Below are 20,000 nucleotides of genomic sequence, written 5' to 3'. Positions count from 1 at the left end.
GAGCTGCCTCATGATGAAAAACTCTAACCTGTCTTTTTTTCTCCTCTCCTTCTTTTCAAGGCCTAGACATCTGGTCCTATTAGTTTCCAAGGCAAGCTGGTTATGCGGCTACAGCCTTTGACATTTATCTGTGACCACTGCGCACACACCACACACACACACTAGCCTTGATAATATATCAGATAAACCACAACAGATTCTTGGATATTAGAAGACTATATAATAGGAGCTTTCATTACATCACCTTGTTTGGAGCTACACTTTCTCTCTCCCTTTCTCTCTCTCTCTCGCCCTTTCTCTCTCTCCCTTTCTCTCTCTCCCTTTCTCTCTCTCTCTCCCTCCCTTTCTCCCTCCCTTTCTCTCTCTCCCTCCCTCCCTTTCTTTCTCTCTCTCTCTCTCTCTCACTCTCTCTCTGTCTCTCCCTTTCTTTCTCTCTCTCCCTTTCTCTCTCTCTCTCTCTCTCTCTCCCTTTCTCTGTCTCCCTCCCTTTCTCTCTCTCTCTCTCCCTTTCAATTCAATTCAATTCACTTTATTGGCATGACATAACAATGTACATATTGCCAAAGCTTATTTTGGATACTTAAAATATAAAAATAAATAAAAATGAGAATCAAAATTGTCAACGGGACAACAGTAACAACAATAACCAAGGGTCAAAATAACCATTAATTCAACAATAACAATAAGCATACTGTAGAGTACATGTGTCACGTCCTGACCAGTTAAGGGTTATTTGTTGTTGGAGTTTGGTCAGGATGTGGCAGAGGGTATTTGTTTTATATGGTTTGGGGTGGTGGTGTAGGTAGTAGGTTGTTTTATTTATGTATTCCGGGGGTTTTGGGCACTGCTCTGTGTTTATGTATTTCTATGTTTAGTTAGTTAGTTGTGGGTATAGGTTCTTGGTTCGTTTTCTATGTATAGTTAATTGGGATGGGACTCCCAATTGAAGGCAGGTGTGTTGAGTTGCCTTTGATTGGGAGTCCTATATAATAGGGTGTGTTTGTCTTTGTGTTTGTGGGTAGTTGTTTTTGCACTGCGTTTTGTATAGCCTGCAAAACTGTTGCTGTCGTGAGTATCATTTATTGTTTTTTCCCTGTGGATGCTTTACTTTTGTTTATTAAATAAACTATGAGTATCCACATACCCGCTGCAGTTTGGTCAATTCAACACGGCACCTTTTGTGACAGAACTACCCACCACAAAAAGACCAAGCAGCGGAGAAGAGGACAGAGGGAAGTCAAGGAGGACTATTGGAAGCAGCGCGCTCGGGAGGAGATGGATTCCTGGTCGCTGGAAGTATTGGAGGAAAGGATTGACTGGACATGGGAACAGTTGCGGGTCCACTGTGACAACCTGCCTGGGAGGCAGGTAGAACCCGAGAGGCAGCCCCAATACATTTTTTGGGGGGGGCACAAGGGCTATTTGGCGGGGCGAGATTGGAGCCCCAGGCCAGCTCCCCGTACCCTTGTAGGACAGACTGGACAGGTCCCGTGCTTTGGGGTTGGGGCTGTGGTGAGGCCTGGGATTTTCAGGCCGGTAGGCACAGTACCAGCGCCCCGCATGTGCCAGGGCGAAGTAGGCATCAAGCCGGAAGGGGTGATGCCAACCCTGCGCTCAAGACCGCCAGTGCGCCTCTACGGTCCGGTGTTTCCCGCTATACGCACTAGCATGGAGGTGCGTGTCTCCAGGCTGGCACGTCCAGTACCAGCCCCACGCATCAGGCGTCTAGTGCATCAGCCCAGCCTCGCCAGTCAAGAGTCACCAGAGCTGCCCGCCAGTCAAGAGTCACCGGAGCTGCCCGTCAGTCAAGAGTCACCGGAGCTGCCCGCCAGTCAAGAGTCGCCGGAGCTGCCCGCCAGTCAAGAGTCGCCGGAGCTGCCCGCCAGTCAAGAGTCGCCGGAGCTGCCCGCCAGTCAAGAGTCGCCGGAGCTGCCCGCCAGTCAGGAGCCGCCGGAGCCGCCCGCCAGTCAGGAGCCGCCGGAGCCGCCCGCCAGCCCGGAGCCGCCGGAGCCGCCCGCCAGCCCGGAGCCGCCGGAGCCGCCCGCCAGCCCGGAGCCGCCGGAGCGGCCCGACTGCCCGGAGCCGCCGGAGCGGCCCGACTGCCCGGAGCCCCAGCCCGAGCGGCCCGACTGCCCGGAGCCCCAGCCCGAGCGGCCCACCTGCCCTCCGGCCCAGCCCGAGTGGTCCGTCTGCCAGGGTCAGCCCGAGTGGCCCGTCTGCCCGGCGCAGCTATCGGCGCCACCGAAGTGGGCGACGCCGAAGGTGGAGCGAGGTCCACGTCCTGCACCTGAGCCACCCCCAGGATAGGTGGGTTGGGGAGGGAGGGTGTAGCACAGTGCCGTCGTTGACGGCAGCCACCCTCCCTTCCCTCCCTTATTGTTTAGGGGGATATTTTTGGTTTGGGGGTTTGTTTTTTCTTTTAGGTGCATTCCGGGGTCTGCACCTTTAGGGGGGGGTACTGTCACGTCCTGACCAGTTAAGGGTTATTTGTTGTTGGAGTTTGGTCAGGATGTGGCAGAGGGTATTTGTTTTATATGGTTTGGGGTGGTGGTGTAGGTCGTTTTATTTATGTATTCCGGGGGTTTTGGGCACTGCTCTGTGTTTATGTATTTCTATGTTTAGTTAGTTAGTTGTGGGTATAGGTTCTAGGTTCGTTTTCTATGTATAGTTAATTGGGATGGGACTCCCAATTGAAGGCAGGTGTGTTGAGTTGCCTTTGATTGGGAGTCCTATATAATAGGGTGTGTTTGTCTTTGTGTTTGTGGGTAGTTGTTTTTGCGCTGCATTTTGTATAGCCTGCAAAACTGTTGCTGTCGTGAGTATCATTTATTGTTTTTTCCCTGTGGATGCTTTACTTTTGTTTATTAAATAAACTATGAGTATCCACATACCCGCTGCAGTTTGGTCAATTCAACACGGCACCTTTTGTGACAACATGTGCAGGATGATTGGTCTGTCAGACACTGTCCCTCATCTTATGGCATGCAGCAATGTAGTGGCTGCCACTCTCGTCCTCCCCCAACAGGACGCGTAGCCTATCCTCATCAGAGAGATCTTTGAAACCTTGAATAAGGGTTTCAAATTTGGGAAAATGACACTCTCTAATTGTTTTATGTCTGTGACATTTTGTCAGGAAAGGCAGCTCCGTCTCAGGTTCTGCTGTTGTGCAGTGGTTGCACAGCCTTTCCTCTACAGGGAGCCAGGTTTTCCTGTGTCTACCCATCTCAATGGCAAGGCTGTGCTCACTGAGCCTGTACTTTGTCAAGGTTTTTCTAAGGTTTTGATCAGTAACCATGGTCAAATATTTAGCCATGGTGTACTGTCGATTTAGGGCCAGATAGCACTGCATTTTGCTTTCTGTTTGTGCTTGTGTTTCCCAATAAGCAATGTAGTTTTGTTTTGTCTGTGTTGTAATTTGGTTTATTCTGATTGATTGGATGTTCTGGTCCTGAGGCGTCAGTGTGTTAGAACAGGTTTGTGATCTCAGCCCCAGGACCAGCTGGATGAGGGGACTCTTTTCTTTGCTCAGCTCTTGGCATTGCAGGGCTTGGTAATGAAATGAGAGGGGGTCACTGTATTTTAGATGTTTCCAAAACTTAATTGCTCTTTTTTGAGTTTTTATTATTAGTGGATATTGGCCTAATTCTGCCCTGCATGCATTGTTTGTAGTTTTCCTCTGGACATGTAGGAGAATCTTACAGAACTCTGCATGCAGGGTTTCAATGGGGTGTTTGTCCCATTTGGTGAAATCTTGTTTTGCAAGTGGACCCCACACCTCGCTACCATAAAGTGCAATTGGTTCAATGACACATTCAATTAGTTTTAGCCAAATTTTAATAGGTATTTCAATTTGAATTTGCTTTTTAATGGCGTAGAATGCCCTGCGTGCTTTCTCTCTCAGTTCATTCACTGCCTCATTAAGGTGTCCAGTTGAGCTTATTTTTTTAAATTGTAGTGTGTGCAGTACTCTATATATACTGCTCAAAAAATAAAGGGAACACTTAAACAACACATCCTAGATCTGAATGAAAGAAATAATCTTATTAAATACTTTTTTCTTTAAATAGTTGAATGTGCTGGCAACAAAATCACACAAAAAGAATCAATGGAAATCCAATTTATCAACCCATGGAGGTCTGGATTTGGAGTCACACTCAAAATTAAAGTGGAAAACCACACTACAGGCTGATCCAACTTTGATGTAATGTCCTTAAAACAAGTCAAAATGAGGCTCAGTAGTGTGTGTGGCCTCCACGTGCCTGTATGACCTCCCTACAACGCCTGGGCATGCTCCTGATGAGGTGGTGGATGGTCTCCTGAGGGATCTCCTCCCAGACCTGGACTAAAGCATCCGCCAACTCCTGGACAGTCTGTGGTGCAACGTGGCGTTGGTGGATGGAGCGAGACATGATGTCCCAGATGTGCTCAATTGGATTCAGGTCTGGGGAACGGGCAGGCCAGTCCATAGCATCAATGCCTTCCTCTTGCAGGAACTGCTGACACTCTCCAGCCACATGAGGTCTAGCATTGTCTGGCATTAGGATGAACCCAGGGCCAACCGCACCAGCATATGGTCTCACAAGGTGTCTGATGATCTCATCTCGGTACCTAATGGCAGTCAGGCTACCTCTGGCGAGCACATAGTGGGCTGTGCGGCCCCCCAAAGAAATGCCACCCCACACCATGACTGACCCACCGCCAAACCGGTCATGCTGGAGGATGTTGCAGGCAGCAGAACGTTCTCCACGGCGTCTCCAGATTCTGTCACGTCTGTCACATGTGCTCAGTGTGAACCTGCTTTCATCTGTGAAGAGCACAGGGCGTCAGTGGCGAATTTGCTAATCTTGGTGTTCTCTGGCAAATGCCAAACGTCCTGCACGGTGTTGGCCTGTAAGCACAACCCCCACCTGTGGACGTCGGGCCCTCATACCACCCTCATGGAGTCTGTTTCTGACCATTTGAGCAGACACGTGCACATTTGTGGCCTGCTGGAGGTCATTTTGCAGGGCTCTGGCAGTGCTTCTCCTGCTCCTCCTTGCACAAAGGCGGAGGTAGCGGTCCTGCTGCTGGGTTGTTGCCCTCCTACGGCCTCCTCCACGTCTCCTGATGTACTGGCCTGTCTCCTGGTAGCGCCTCCATGCTCTGGACACTACGCTGACAGACACAGCAAACCTTCTTGCCACAGCTCGCATTGATGTGCCATCCTGGATGAGCTGCACTACCTGAGCCACTTGTGTGGGTTGTAGACTCCGTCTCATGCTACCACTAGAGTGAAAGCACTGCCAGCATTCAAAAGTGACCAAAACATCAGCCAGGAAGCATAGGAACTGAGAAGTGGTCTGTGGTCCCCACCTGCAGAACCACTCCTTTATTGGAGGTGTCTTGCTAATTGCCTATAATTTCCACCTGTTGTCTATTCCATTTGCACAACAGCATGTGACATTTATTGTCAGTCAGTGTTGCTTCCTAAGTGGACAGTTTGATTTCACAGAAGTGTGATTGACTTGGAGTTACATTGTGTTGTTTAAGTGTTCCCTTTATTTTTTTGAGCAGTGTATTTTGAACCAATTGAGAACGTTGGTCTAATTTCCTGAGATCTGGATCTTCTCTGGTAAATCCTTATTTTAGTATTTTTGGGGTTTAATGCCAGCGTCCAAGTCTGGCAGTACTGCTCTAGCAGGTCCAGGCTCTGCTGTAGGCCATGTGCTGTGGCTGACAGCAGGCATAGGTCATCTGCGAAGAGTAGGCATTTAACTTCTGAATTGTGGAGAATAACACCAGGGACTGAGGATTTTTCTAGAATAGTGGCCAATACGTTGATGTAAATATTAAAGAGTGCAGGGCTCAGATTGCAACCCTGGAGAAGGCCCGGCCCCTGGTTAAAGAATTCTGTTATTTTCTTGCCAATTGTAATGCTGCATGTATTGCCAGTATTCATTGATTTAATTATGTCATATGTTTTACCCCCTACACCACTTTCAATAACTTTGTAGAACAGTCCTGTATTCCAAATAGAATCAAATGCTTTTTGGAAGTCGATAAAGCAAGCGTATATTTTGGTATTATTTTGGTGGACATTTATCTATCAGGGTGTGTAGGGTGTAAATATGATCAGTTGTGCGATGATTCGGTATAAATCCAATTTGGCTTTTACTCAAGGCATTGTGCTTATTAAGGAAGTTTAGAACTCTTACATTTATAATACTACAGAAAACCTTCCCCAGGTTACTGTTCACACAAATGCCTCTGTAATTGTTAGGGTCAAATTTGTCTCCGTTCTTAAAGATTGGGGTTATGAGTCCTTGATTCCAGATGTCAGGGAAATAACCTACACTCAGGATCAAATTAAACAGTTTTAATATAGCCAATTGAAATTGTGCACTAGTGAGTTTGAGCATCGCATTTAGGATGCCATCGGGTCTGCATGCTTTTTTAAATTTGAGGGCCTGAAGTTTCTTATAGAGCTCCTGGTCAGTAATTTGGGAGTCCAATGGATTTTGATTGTCCGTTATAGCTTTTTCTAATCCATTCAACTTCTCATGAATTTGGTGTTGTTCTGCGTTTGTGTCAATGAACGGTGTTGTAGAGTGTTTTAAAATGGGTTGTCACCATTTTGTATCGCTAATTCCTCTTGTTTCAATTTTTTTAGTTTTTTCCAATTTTGCCAGAAGTTGTTTGTGTTTATGGAATCCTCAATTAGTGTCAGCTGCTTGCTGTTGTACTGTGCTTTTTTGGTTCTGAGTGTACGTTTATAGAGTTATAAAGTCTCACAGTAATGAAGGCGTAATTCACCATTATTTGGGTCTTTGTGCTTTTGGTTGGATAGTGTTCTAAGATTTTTCCTTATCATTTTACAATCTGCATCAAACCAGTTGTCATCTGTGGTCTTTTTTGTTTTGTTTTTGATCAATTTCAGTTGTGCTTCTTGTGCCGTTTGCCTGAATATATAGTTGATATTTTTTACTGCTAGATTGATGCCTTCTTTACTGTTAGTGAATGTGGTATCCAGAAAGTTATCTAAGTGTTTGGATATTTTGGTTACAGGTTGCTTTTCTATATGAATATCTGATGTTGTACAGCTTACTGGGCTGTGAATGTGTGGTTGTTTCCATGTCTGTTCTTTTGAGGAACAACGTAATTTGGCTGTGATCAGACAGAGGTGTTAGTGGCTTGACAGTGAATGAGCTGAGAGAGAAAGGGTCAATGTCTGTAATCATATAGTCTACTGTGCTGTGGCCAAGAGGTGAGAAATAGGTAAATCTCCCCAAAGAGTCCCCCGTAACCTACCATTGACAAAGTACAGACCCAGGCTTCTACAGAGCTGCAACAGAACCCTTCCGTTTTTGTTGATGATGCTGTCACTATTGTTTCTATGGGGGAGATTAAGGCAGTTAGAAACAGTATGGTCTGTAATAAAGCTGTCCCCTCGTGTGGTCGTTAGATCAGGTAGTGTTCCTGTGGGCGCATTTGTGTCCCCACAGATGAGCACATTTCCCTGGGCCTGGAAATGGCACGTCTCTTCCTCAAGGGTGGGGAAGATCTCCTCTGATTTTTTCAGTTTTAACCAAATATGATATTTACCAATTTTGAGGGAATGAATTCCATTTTGTAGTTCGGATTTGTACCAAATGATCAGTCGTACAGAGTCTCTGCCTCTATTGACAGAGCTGTGTTTTTGTGATGGCACAATTACCTCTCTGTGGCCTGTGGGACAGTTAGTGACAATGTCAGCCTTACACAATGTCTCCTGCAGAATGATGACGTTTAAATCTTTCAGATTGTTGTTGAACTCCGGTGCTAAACTATTCAGTCCAAAGGTTGATGAGTTTAGGCCCTGAAAGTTCCACATTCTAACTGATATATATATATATATATATATATATATATATATATATATATATATATATAGTGAGGGAAAAAAGTATTTGATCCCCTGCTGATTTTGTACATTTGCCCACTGACAAAGAAATGATCAGTCTATAATTTTAATGGTAGGTTTATTTGAACAGTGAGAGACAGAATAACAACAAAAATATCCAGAAAAACGCATGTCAAAAATGATATAAAATGATTTGCATTTTAATGAGGGAAATAAGTATTTAACCCCCTCTCAATCAGAAAGATTTCTGGCTCCCAGGTATCTTTTATACAGGTAACGAGCTGAGATTAGGAGCACACTCTTAAAGGGAGTGCTCCTCATCTCAGTTTGTTACCTGTATAAAAGACACCTGTCCACAGAAGCAATCAATCAATCAGATTCCAAACTCTCCACTATGGCCAAAACCAAAGAGCTCTCCAAGGATGTCAGGGACTAGATTGTAAACCTACACAAGGCTGGAATGGGCTGCAAAACCATCGCCAAGCAGCTTAGTGAGATGGTGACAACAGTTGGTGCGATTATTCGCAAATGGAAGAAACATAAAAGAACTGTCAATCTCCCTGCATGAGCCTGGGGCTCCATGCAAGATCTCACCTCGTGGAGTTGCAATGATCATGAGAACGGTGAGGAATCAGCCCAGCACTACATGGGAGGATCTTGTCAATGATCTCAAGGCAGCTGGGACCATACTCACCAAGAAAACAATTGGTAACACACTACGCCGTAAAGGACTGAAATCCTGCACTGGACTGAAATCCAGGTCCCCCTGCTCAAGAAAGCACATATACATGCCCGTCTGAAGTTTGCCAATGAACATCTGACTGATTCAGAGGACAACTGGGTGAAATTGTTGCGGTCAGATGAGACCAAAATGGAGCTCTTTGGCATCAACTCAACTCGCCGTGTTTGGAGGGGGAGGAATGCTGCCTATGACCCCAAGAACACCATCCTCACTGTCAAACATGGAGGTGGAAACATTATGGTTTGGGGGTGTTTTTCTGCTAAGGGGACAGGACAACTCCACCGCATCAAAGGGACGATGGACGGGACCATGGACCGTCAAATCTTGGGTGAGAACCTCCATCCCTCAGCCAGGGCATTGAAAAGGGGTCGTGGATGGGTATTCCAGCATGACAATGACCCAAAACACACGGCCAAGGCAACAAAAGAGTGGCTGAAGATGAAGCACAAACGTCAGCCTCGAAACCTTAATGACTTGGAGAAGATCTGCAAAGAGGAGTGGGACAAAATCCCTCCTGAGATGTGTGCAACCCTGGTGGCCAACTACAAGAAACGTCTGACCTCTCTGATTGCCAACAAAGGTTTTGCCACCAAGTACTAAGTCATGTTTTGCAGAGAGGTCAAATACTTATTTCCTTCATTAAAATGCAAATCATTTGATAACATTTTTGACATGCGTTTTTCTGGATTTTTTTGTTGTTATTCTGTCTCTCACTGTTCAAATAAACCTACCATTAAAATTATAGACTGATCATTTCTTTGTCAGGGGGCAAACGTACAAAATCAGTAGGGGATCAAATACTTTTTTCCCTCACTGTACAGTTGAAGTCAGAAGTTTCCATAAACCTTAGCCAAATACATTTAAACTCAGTTTTTCACAATTCCTGACCTTTATTCCTAGTAAAAATTCCCTGTCTTAGGTCAGTTAGGGTTACTACTTTATTTTAAGAATGTGACATATCAGAATAATAGTAGAGAGAATTATTTATTTCAGCTTTTATTTTTTTCATCACATTCCCTGTGGGTCAGAAATGTACATACACTCAATTAGTATTTGGTAGCATTGCCTTTAAATTGTTTAACTTGGGTCAAACGTTTTGAGTAGCCTTCCATAAGCTTCCCACAATAAGTTGGGTCAATTTTGGCCCATTCCTCCTGACAAAGCTGGTGTAACTGAGTCAGGTTTGTAGGGCTCCTTGCTAGCACACGCTTTTTCAGTTCTGCCCACAAATTTTCTATGGGATTGAGGTCAGGGCTTTGTGATGGCCACTCCCATACCTTGACTTTATTGTCCTTAAACCATTTTGCCACAACTTTGGAAGTATGCTTGGGGTCATTGTTCATTTGGAAGACCCATTTGCAACCCAGCTTTAACTTCCTGACTGATGTCTTGAGATGTTGCTTCAATATATCCACATAATTTTCCTGCTTCATGATGCCATCTATTTTGTGAAGTGCACCAGTCCCTCCTGCAGCAAAGCACCCCCACAACGTGATGTTGCCACCCCCGTGCTTCACGGTTGGGATGGTGTTCTTCGGCTTGCAAGCCTCCCCCTTTTTCCTCCAAACATAACGATGGTCATTATGGCCAAACAGTTCTATTTTTGTTTCATCAGACCAGAGGACATTTCTCCAAAAAGTACGATCTTTGTCCCCTTTTGCAGTTGCAAATCGTAGTCTGGCTTTTTAATGGTGGTTTTGGAGCAGTAGCTTCTTCCTTGCTGAGTGGCCTTTCAGGTTATGTCGATATAGGACTCGTTTTACTGTGGATATAGATACTTTTGTACCTGTTTCCTCCAGCATCTTCACAAGGTCCTTTGCTGTTGTTCTGGGATTGATTTGCACTTTTTGCACCAAAGTACGTTAATCTCTAGGAAACAGTACGCGTCTCCTTCCTGAGCGGTATGACAGCGGCGTGGTCCCATGGTGTTTATACTTGCGTACTATTGTTTGTACAGATGAACGTGGTACCTTCAGGCATCTGGAAATTGCTTCCAAGGATGAACCAGACTTGTGGAGGTCTACAATTTTTTTTATGAGGTCTTGGCTGATTTCTTTTGATTTTCCCATGTCAAGCAAGAGGCACTGAGTTTGAAGGAAGTACATCCACAGGTACACCTCCAATTGACTTAATTTTATATACAGTGGGGAGAACAAGTATTTGATACACTGACAATTTTGCAGGTTTTCCTACTTACAAAGCATGTAGAGGTCTGTAATTTTTATCATAGGTACACTTCAACTGTGAGAGACGGAATCTAAAACAAAAATCCAGAAAATCACATTGTATGATTTGTAAGTAATTAATTTGCATTTTATTGCACTTTTAGTACAATGTGTGTGTGTGTGTGTGTGTGTGTGTGTGTGTGTGTGTGTGTGTGTGTGTGTGTGTGTGTGTGTGTGTGTGTGTGTGTGTGTGTGTGTGTGTGTGTGTGTGTGTGTGTGTGTGTGTGTGTGTGTGTGTGTGTGTGTGTGTGTGTGTCTGTGTGTTTAGTGCAGATGTATTGGAGGAGTTGTTTAATCTCATTCAATCCTACAGGGTTCTCTTGTCCTCTGACGACCAGCTGCTCTGGTCCTGCTGTTGGGCCCTGTGGAGGGGAGGGGGACCAGGTCTGGGCCATGGGGCTTCCTCTCTGGTCTGGTAGAGGAGGTTGTCTGGTGCGGGGTAGTAGGCTGGGCCCGGTCCAGTCTGGCTAAGCCAATGGATGTGGTGATGCTCTGGTGGTGGGTGGGGCCTGTGGGGTGCGCTGGGTCTGGTGGGGTGTTGAAGGGGCCTGGGGCTCCTTGGTGGTGCAGTGGTCTGGTAGGGGTCTCTGGGTGGTCCTCTGTCCAGTGCGGCATGGGGTGTTTGTCTACCAAGTCCTTTAGAGACTTGGCAAACATCCCTGCTGTCTGCTTCCTCTGGTGGGAGTGGTCGTGCAATGGCTCTGGGGTGAATGTTGGGTGGTGAGCAACGTGCACGTTCGGGAGCGGCTCCCACAGCGCGCCGACGCCGGCCTCGAGGACGACCCGGAGGGCGAGGCGCAGGGCGATCCGGATGGAGACTGTGGAACTCCCGGAACAGTGATGGGTACAAGATGTCCTCCACCGGTACCCAGCACCTCTCCTCCGGACCGTACCCCTCCCAGTCCACGAGGTACTGCAAGCCCCCTACCCGGCGCCTGGAGTCCAAGATGGACCGGACCGGACTGTGTACCTCCTGTACCTCAGCGTCCTGCAGTGGACCAGCTACCACTGGCCTGAGGAGAGACACATGAAACGAGGGGTTAATACGATAATAAGAAGGAAGCTGTAACCTGTAACACACCTTGTTTATTCTCCTCAGGACTTTAAATGGCCCCACAAACCGTGGACCCAACTTCCGGCAGGGCAGGCGGAGGGGCAGCTTCCGGGTTGAGAGCCAGACTCTGTCCCCCGGGGTAAACACGGGGGCCTCACTGCGGCAGCGGTCAGCGCTCTCCTTTTGTTGTCCCCTGGCCCGTTCAAGGGATTCTTGAACGGCGTTCCAGATCTCCTTAGAGCGCTGTACCCAGTCCTCCACCGCAGGAGCCTCAGTCTGGCTCTGATGCCAGGGCACCAGGACCAGCTGGTAACCCAACACACACTGAAAAGGCGACAGGTTAGTAGAGGAGTGGCGGAGAGAGTTCTGTGCCATTTCGGCCCATGGCACGAACCTCGCCCACTCCCCTGGCCGGTCCTGGCAATAGGACCGCAGAAACCTGCCCACATCCTTGTTAATTATCTCCACCTGCCCATTACTCTCGGGGTGAAAACCTGAGGTCAAACTGACCGAAACCCCCAGTCGCTCCATAAACGCCCTCCACACCCGGGACGTGAACTGGGGACCTTGATCAGAGACGATGTCCTCAGGCACCCCGTAATGCCGGAAGACGTGAGTAAACAGGGCCTCTGCGGTCTGTTGGGCCGTAGGAAGACCGGGTAAAGGGAGCATACGGCAGGACTTAGAGAACCGATCCACAATGACCAGGATCGTGGTGTTCCCCTGAGACGGCGGGAGGTCGGTGAGGAAATCCACCGACAGGTGGGACCATGGCCGCTGTGGAACGGGGAGGGGCTGTAATTTCCCTCTAGGCAGGTGTCTAGGAGCCTTACACTGGGCGCACACCGAAAAGGAGGAGACATAGAGCCTCACGTCCTTCACCAAGGTGGGCCACCAGTACTTCCCACTAAGACCCCGCACCGTCCGCTCAATCCCTGGATGACCCGAGGAGGGTAGCGTGTGCGCCCACCGGATGAACTGATCGCGGACACCGAGCGGGACATACTTCCGACCCACGGGACACTGAGGGGGAGTAGGTTCTGACTGCAGCGCCCGCTCGATGTCCGCACCAGTGCCACCAGGCAGGAGGCTGGAAATATGGGAGTGGGGTCAGTGGACCGTTCCTCGGTGTCGTGTAGACGAGACCTTCAATGTCTCCACACCTTCAGGGCCCTTACCACAGCCAGCAACTCTTTGTCCCCCACATCATAGTTACGCTCCGCCGGACTCAGCTTCTTAGAAAAGAAAGCACAGGGGCGAAGCTTCGGGGGCGCGCCCGAGCGCTGTGACAGCACGGCTCCCACCCCAGCCTCGGACGCGTCCACCTCCACTATGAATGGCAAAGAGGGGTCCGGATGCACCAGCACTGGAGCGTCGGTAAACAGAGCCTTCAGCCGACTAAAAGCTCTGTCCGCCACCGCCGACCACCGCAACCACACCGGCCCCCCCTTCATCAGTGAGGTAATGGGAGCCGCCACCTGCCCAAAGCCCCGGATAAACCTCCGGTAGTAATTGGCAAACCCAAAGAACCGCTGCACCTCCTTCACCGTGGTGGGAGTCGGCCAATTACACACGGCCGAAATGCGGTCACATTTCATCACCACCCCGGATGTGGAAATGCGATACCCCAGAAAAGAGATGGCTTGTTTGGAGAACTCACATTTCTTGGCCTTGACGTACAGGTCATGCTCCAACAGTCGCCCAAGCACTTTGCGCACTAGAGACACATGCGCAGGCGCGTGTGGCAGAGTAGATCAGAATGTCATCGATGTACACCACCACACCCTGATCGAGCAGGTCCCGGAGAATCTTGTCCACAAAGGATTGGAAGACGGCTGGAGCATTCTTCAACCCATACGGCATGACGAGGTACTCATAATGGCCAGATGTGGTACTAAATGCGGTTTTCCACTCATTCCCCTCTCGGATACGCACCAAATTGTACGTGCTCCTGAGATCCAGTTTTGTGAAGAAGCGTACTCCGTGAAATGACTCCACCGCCGTAGCGATGAGAGGTAGCGGGTAACTGAAGCCCACCGTGATGGAATTTAGACCTCTATAGTCAATGCACGGACGCAAACGCCCCTCCCTATTCTTCACAAAAAAGAAGCTTGAGGAGAAAGGTGATTTGGATGACCGAATGTATCCCTGCCTCAAGGACTCAGTGACATATGTTTCCATAGCCACTGTCTCCTCCTGAGACAGGGGATTGTCATGACGTTGGCCTCTTTTGGTACAGGGAGGACAGTTGACCCCCTCCCTTTTGCACCACCACCCAACCTACCTTCCCCCCAATCCACCCTGTGTGCAAAGGGTTGTAAAAACTCTAAAATTCCAGTAGAGTCTCTGGCCACATGGCCCATAGAGAGACACAGGAAATTCTTCCAACTCATAGAATTGGAGAGCCAAGCGACATTTTGTGTTCTGGAGAAGGTATGGAAGATTGGTGAAGAATCCAGCTACGAACTGATCCGCTTGGTACAATTTTGTGATACTCAGAAGAGACAATATAGCCATATTACCATAAAACTGTTTATATAATAGCATCAGCTTGAGACTTGCATCATAATGGGTGTATAGAATGTATTAATAAGGATAAAGCTTTTATAATACATTAACATCAGTACAATAGCATCTCAATGTGATAGAATTGTATTTCTGTAACCAAGTCTAGCTCAGTCATAGGCACGCCCCAGGGACACATACAGGACCAGGTGTCATTTGACAAGCCTGTTCGATGGGCACTATAAAACACAAGAGAGATACAGAGAGAAAAGCACACCTGGGTACATTTGTAAACTAGGCCTAGTTTAACCCCAACCTTTCCCCGAACTGCCGCTATTATGGATCAGAATATAATGATGTAATTATGTGTCGAAGGTCTCAGACGGGGTGTCTCTTCGTGGACAAGTTTCGGCTTCTCTGATGACGCACTTCTCTGGTTACAGGGTGTAACTCTCTGGTTGTCCTCACCATGTCAGTGTCCTTTGTCTTAGTGGTCTGTTTCTTGTTCTGAAAGGGGTCTTTTGAGAACAGCCAGCCCTGTAGCTCAGGGCTCACAGCGTAGGAACGAAGGCAGTGCAGACACACAATTCGATGGAGAGTGGTGACCAGGTGGTCCTGCTTGAATTCACCCTCTTAGATGCAGCTCCTCATCCGTACCATAGATAGATTTAAATTTTATTTAAATTTTTATTACACCTTTATTTAACCAGGTTGTCACGACTTCTGCCGAAGTCGATGCCCCTCCTTGTTCGGGTGGTGCTCGGCGGTCGACGTCACCGGTCTTCTAGCCATCATTGATCCATTTTTCATTTTCCATTGGATTTGTCTTGTCTTCCTTCACACCTGGTTTCAATCCCATTGATTACATGCTGTGTATTTAACCCTCTGTTTCCCCTCATGTCCTTGTCGGAGATTGTTAGTGGTTATTGTGTTCGTGTATTTGTATAGGTGTGCGACGGGTATGTTTACCCATGTTTATTTTTATGTATGTTGGTTTTGGTGGAGTTTGTTTTATAAATATTAAACGACTCCAGTTACTCCAAGTTGATTTCTCCTGCGCCTGACTTCCCTGCCACCTACAATTACACAGGTAGGCTAGTTGAGAACAAGTTCTCATTTACAACTGCGACCTGGCCAAGATAAAGCAAAGCAGTGCGACACAAACAACAACAGAGTTACACATGGAATAAACAAACATACAGTCAATAATACAATAGAAAAAAGTCAGTGTGTGCAAATGAGGTAGGATAAGGGAGGTAAGGCAATAAATAGGCCATAGTGGCAAAATAATTACAATATAGCAATTAAACACTGGAGTGATAGATGTGCAGAAGATGAGTGTGCAAGTAGAGATACTGGGGTGCAAAGGAGCAAAATAAATCAAATAAATAACAGTATGGGGATGTGGTAGTTGGATGGGCTATTTACAGATGGGCTATGTACAGGTGCAGTGATCTGTGAGCTGCTCTGACAGCTGGTGCTTAAAGCTAAGGAGGGAGATATGAGTCTCCAGCTTCAGTGATTTGTGCAGTTCGTTCCAGTCATTGACAGCAGAGAACTGGAAGGAAAGGCGACCAAAGGAGGAATTGACTTTGGGGGTGACCTGTGAAATATACCTGCTGGAGCGCGTGCTACAGGTGGGTGCTGCTATGGTGACCAGTGAGCTGAGATAAGGCGGGGCTTTACCTAGCAAAGACTTATAGATGACCTGGAGCCAGTGGGTTTGGCGACGAATATGAAGCAAGGGCCAGCCAACGAGAGCATACAGGTCACATTGGTGGGTAGTATGGGGCTTTGGTGACAAAACGGATGGCATTGTGATAGGCTGCATCCAATTTGCTGAGTAGAGTGTTGGAGGCTATTTTGTAAATGATATCGCCGAAGTTGAGGATTGGTAGGATAGTCAGTTTTACGAGGGTATGTTTGGCAGCATGAGTGAAGGATGCTTTGTTGCGAAATAGGAAGCCGATTCTAGATTTAATTTTGGATTGGAGATGCTTAATGTGAGTCTGGAAGGAGAGTTTACAGTCTTGCCAGACCTTAGGTATTTGTAGTTGTCCACATATTCACCGTCCAGAGCCGTCCAGAGTAGTGATGCTGGACGTGCGTGCAGGTGTGGGCAGCGATCGGTTGAAGAGCATGCATTTAGTTTTACTTGCATTTAAGAGTAGCTGGAGGCCACGGATGGAGAGTTGTATGGCATTGAAGCTCGTCTGGAGGTTAGTTAACACAGTGTCCAAAGAAGGGCCAGAAGTATACAGAATTGAACCCTGTGGCACCCCCATAGAGACTGCCAGAGGTCCGGACAACAAGCCCTCCGATTTGACACACTGAACTCTGTCTGAGAAGTAGTTGGTGAACCAGGCGAGGCAGTCATTTGAGAAAGCAAGGCTGTTGAGTCTGCCGATGAGAATGTGGTTATTGACAGAGTCGAAAGCCTTGGTCAGGTCGATGAAGACGGCTGCACAGTATTGTCTCTTATTGATGGCGGTTATTATATCGTTTAGGACCTTGAGCATGGCTGAGATGCACCCGTGACCAGCTCGGAAACCAGATTGCATAGCGGAGAAGGTACTGCGGGATTCGAAATGGTTGGTGATCTGTTTGTTCACTTGGCTTTCAAAGACTTTAGAAAGGCAGGGCAGGATGGATATATGTCTGTAACAGTTTGGGTTTAGAGTGTCTCCCCCTTTGAAGAGAAGGATGTATGTGTCCACTTTCCAGTCTTTAGGAATCTCAGACGATACGAAAGAGAGGTTGAACAGACTAGTAATAGGGGTTTCAACAATGGCGGCGGATCATTTTAGAAAGAGAGGGTCCAGATTGTCTAGCCCAGCTTATTTGTAGGGATCCAGCTTTTGCAGCTCTTTCAGAACATCAGCTGTCTGGATTTGGGTGAAGGAGAAGTGAGGGGGGGGGCTTGGGCCAGTTGCTGCGGGGGGTGCAGAGCTATTGGCCGGGGTTGGGGTAGCCAGGTGGAAAGCATGGCCAGCCGTAGAGAAATGCTTATTGAAATTCTCGATTATCGTGGATTTATCGGTGGTGACAGTGCAGTGGGCAGCTGGGAGGAGGGGCTCCAGTGCTCCGCAGTATAATAAAACAATGAGAGCTGCCCTAAACAACAGTATACAAGTCATATTGACATTAGAGAAAGGCATAAAGCAATCACAGGTGTTGATTGGGAGAGCTAAGACAACTACGGGTGAGACAACAATGGGTAAACAGCTAGGACCACAACAACAGGTAAATGGTGATGAATGGGCAGAGAGGGTCATTTAGCTTCACACAGGGCCTGAGAGAATGCAAATTTTGTGCAAAGCTGTCATCAAGGCAAAGGTGGGCTATTTGAAGAATCACAAATATAAAACATATTTTTATTTGTTTAACACTTTTTTGCTAACTACATGATTCCATATATGCTATTTCATAGTTTTGATGACTTCACTATTATTCTACAATGTAGAAAATAGTAAAAATAAAGAAAAACCCTTGAATGAGTAGGTGTTCTAAAACTTCTGACTGTTAGTGTATGTTGAAGAGGATGGGACTCAAGCTGCATCATTGTCTCACCCCACGGCCCTGTGGAAAGAAATGTGTGTGTTTTTTTTCCAATGTTAACCGCACACTTGTTGTTTGTGTACATGGATTTTAGAATGTTGTTTGTTTTTCACCCAACCCCTGCTTTAAATCAATTTGTATAGCAGACCCTCATGCCAAATTGAGTCAAAAGCTTTTTTAAATCAACAAAGCATGAGAAGACTTTGCCTTTGTTTAGGTTTGTTTGCTTGTCAAATCAAATCAAATGTTATTTGTCACGTGCACCGAATACAACTGGTTTAGACCAGTGAAATGCTTACTTACAAGCCCTTAACCAACAGTTTTAAGAAAAATACCTACAAAAATAAGAAATAAAGTAACAAATAATTAAATAGCAGCAGTAAAATAACAATAGCAAGGCTATATACAGGGGGTTCCGGTACAGAGTGAATGTGCAGGGGCACCGGTTAGTCGAAGTAATTGAGGTAATATATACATGTGGGTAGAGTTATTAAAGTGACTTATGCATAGATAATAACAGAGAGTAGCAGCAGCGTAAAGGGGGGGGCAATGCAAGTAGTTGTTTTCGGTAGGCATTTCATTAGATGTTCAGTCGTGTTATGGCTTGGGGGTAGAAGCTGTTTAGAAGACTCTTGGACCTAGACTTGGGGCTCAGGTACCGCTTGCCATGCGGTAGCAGAGAGAACAATCTATGACTTGGGTGGCTGGAGTCTTTGACAGTTTTTAGGGCCTTCCTCTGACACAGCCTGGTATAGAGGTCCTGGATGGCAGGAAGCTTGGCCCCAGTGATGTACTGGGCCGTACGCACTACACTCTGTAGTGCCTTGCGGTCGGAGGCCAAGCAGTTGCCATACCAGGCAGTGATGCAACCAGTCAAGATGCTCTCGATGGTGCAGCTGTTGAACCTTTTGAGGATCTGAGGAACCATGCCAAATCTTTTCAGTCTCCTGAATAGGTTTTGTTGGGCCCCCGTGTTAAGGATCAGTGTTGTTACCTTCCCTTACCATATGGGGGCGGCCCATCAGGAACTCCAGGATCCAGTTGAAGAGGGAGGTGTTTAGTCCCAGGGTCCTTAGCTTGGTGATGAGATTTGAGGGCACTATGGTGTTGAACGCTGAGCTGTAGTCAATGAACAGCATTCTCACATAGGTGTTCCTTTTGTCCAGGTGTGACAGGGCAGTATGGAGTGCAATAACGATTGCATCATCTGTGGATATGTTGGGGCGGTATGCAAATTGGAGTGGGTCTAGGGTTTCTGGAATGATGGTGTTGATGTGAGCCATGACCAGCCTTTCAAAGTGCTACGGGTCGATAGTCATTTAGGCAGGTTGACTTAGTGTTCTTGGGCACAGGGACTATGGTGGTCTGCTTGAAACATGTTGATATTACAAACTCAGACAGGGAGAGGTTAAAAATGTCAGTGAAGACACTTGCCAGTTGATCAACGCATGCTCGGAGTACACGTCCTGGTAATCCGTCTCGCCCTGCGGCCTTGTGAATGTTGACCTGGTTAAAGGTCTTACTCACATGTGAACGCTCTGAGAGACTCTGGGTTGAGGTCAGTGGTAAAGTAATCTATAGTACTTTTGCCAAGGGATGAGTTGTAGGTGTACCTACCGTAGGAGTCTCCTGGAAACCTACCGTTGACTATGTACTGACCCAGCATGCAACAGAGCTGCAGGAGTTGTGACTCATTTTTGTTGGTTGTTTTGTCATAGTTGTGTCTCAGGGGGCATATTTGGGAGGGAATACTGTCACCTCCAGGTAGGTGTTTGACCCCTGTGTGCTGAGGGTGTCAGGTTCTTGTCCAGTTCTGGCATTTAGGTCGCCACAGACTAGTACATGTCCCTGGGCCTGGAAATGGTTGATCTCCCCCTCCAGGATGGAGAAGCTGTCATCGTTAATGTCTGGGGATTCTAGTGGGGGGATATAGGTAGCACACAGGCAGACATTTTCTCTGTTGAGATCATTTAAATTTCTCGCCAGATGTAAAATGTTCCTGTTTAGACTAATTTAATAAAGTGGGTTAGGTCTGAT

General features: G+C 47.1%; 1 protein-coding gene across 1 annotated transcript in view; it reads left to right on the top strand.

Moving 5' to 3' along the window:
- Positions 1–20,000, top strand: part of LOC106590542 (contactin-associated protein-like 2) — a 355,426-nt gene that overhangs the window by 212,648 nt on the left and 122,778 nt on the right. The window lies entirely within an intron of this gene.

Source organism: Salmo salar, chromosome 29, assembly GCF_965601325.2.
Source record: "Salmo salar chromosome 29, fSalSal1, whole genome shotgun sequence".
Classification (NCBI taxonomy): domain Eukaryota; kingdom Metazoa; phylum Chordata; class Actinopteri; order Salmoniformes; family Salmonidae; genus Salmo; species Salmo salar.
This window is presented reverse-complemented; position numbering and strand designations above follow the sequence as displayed.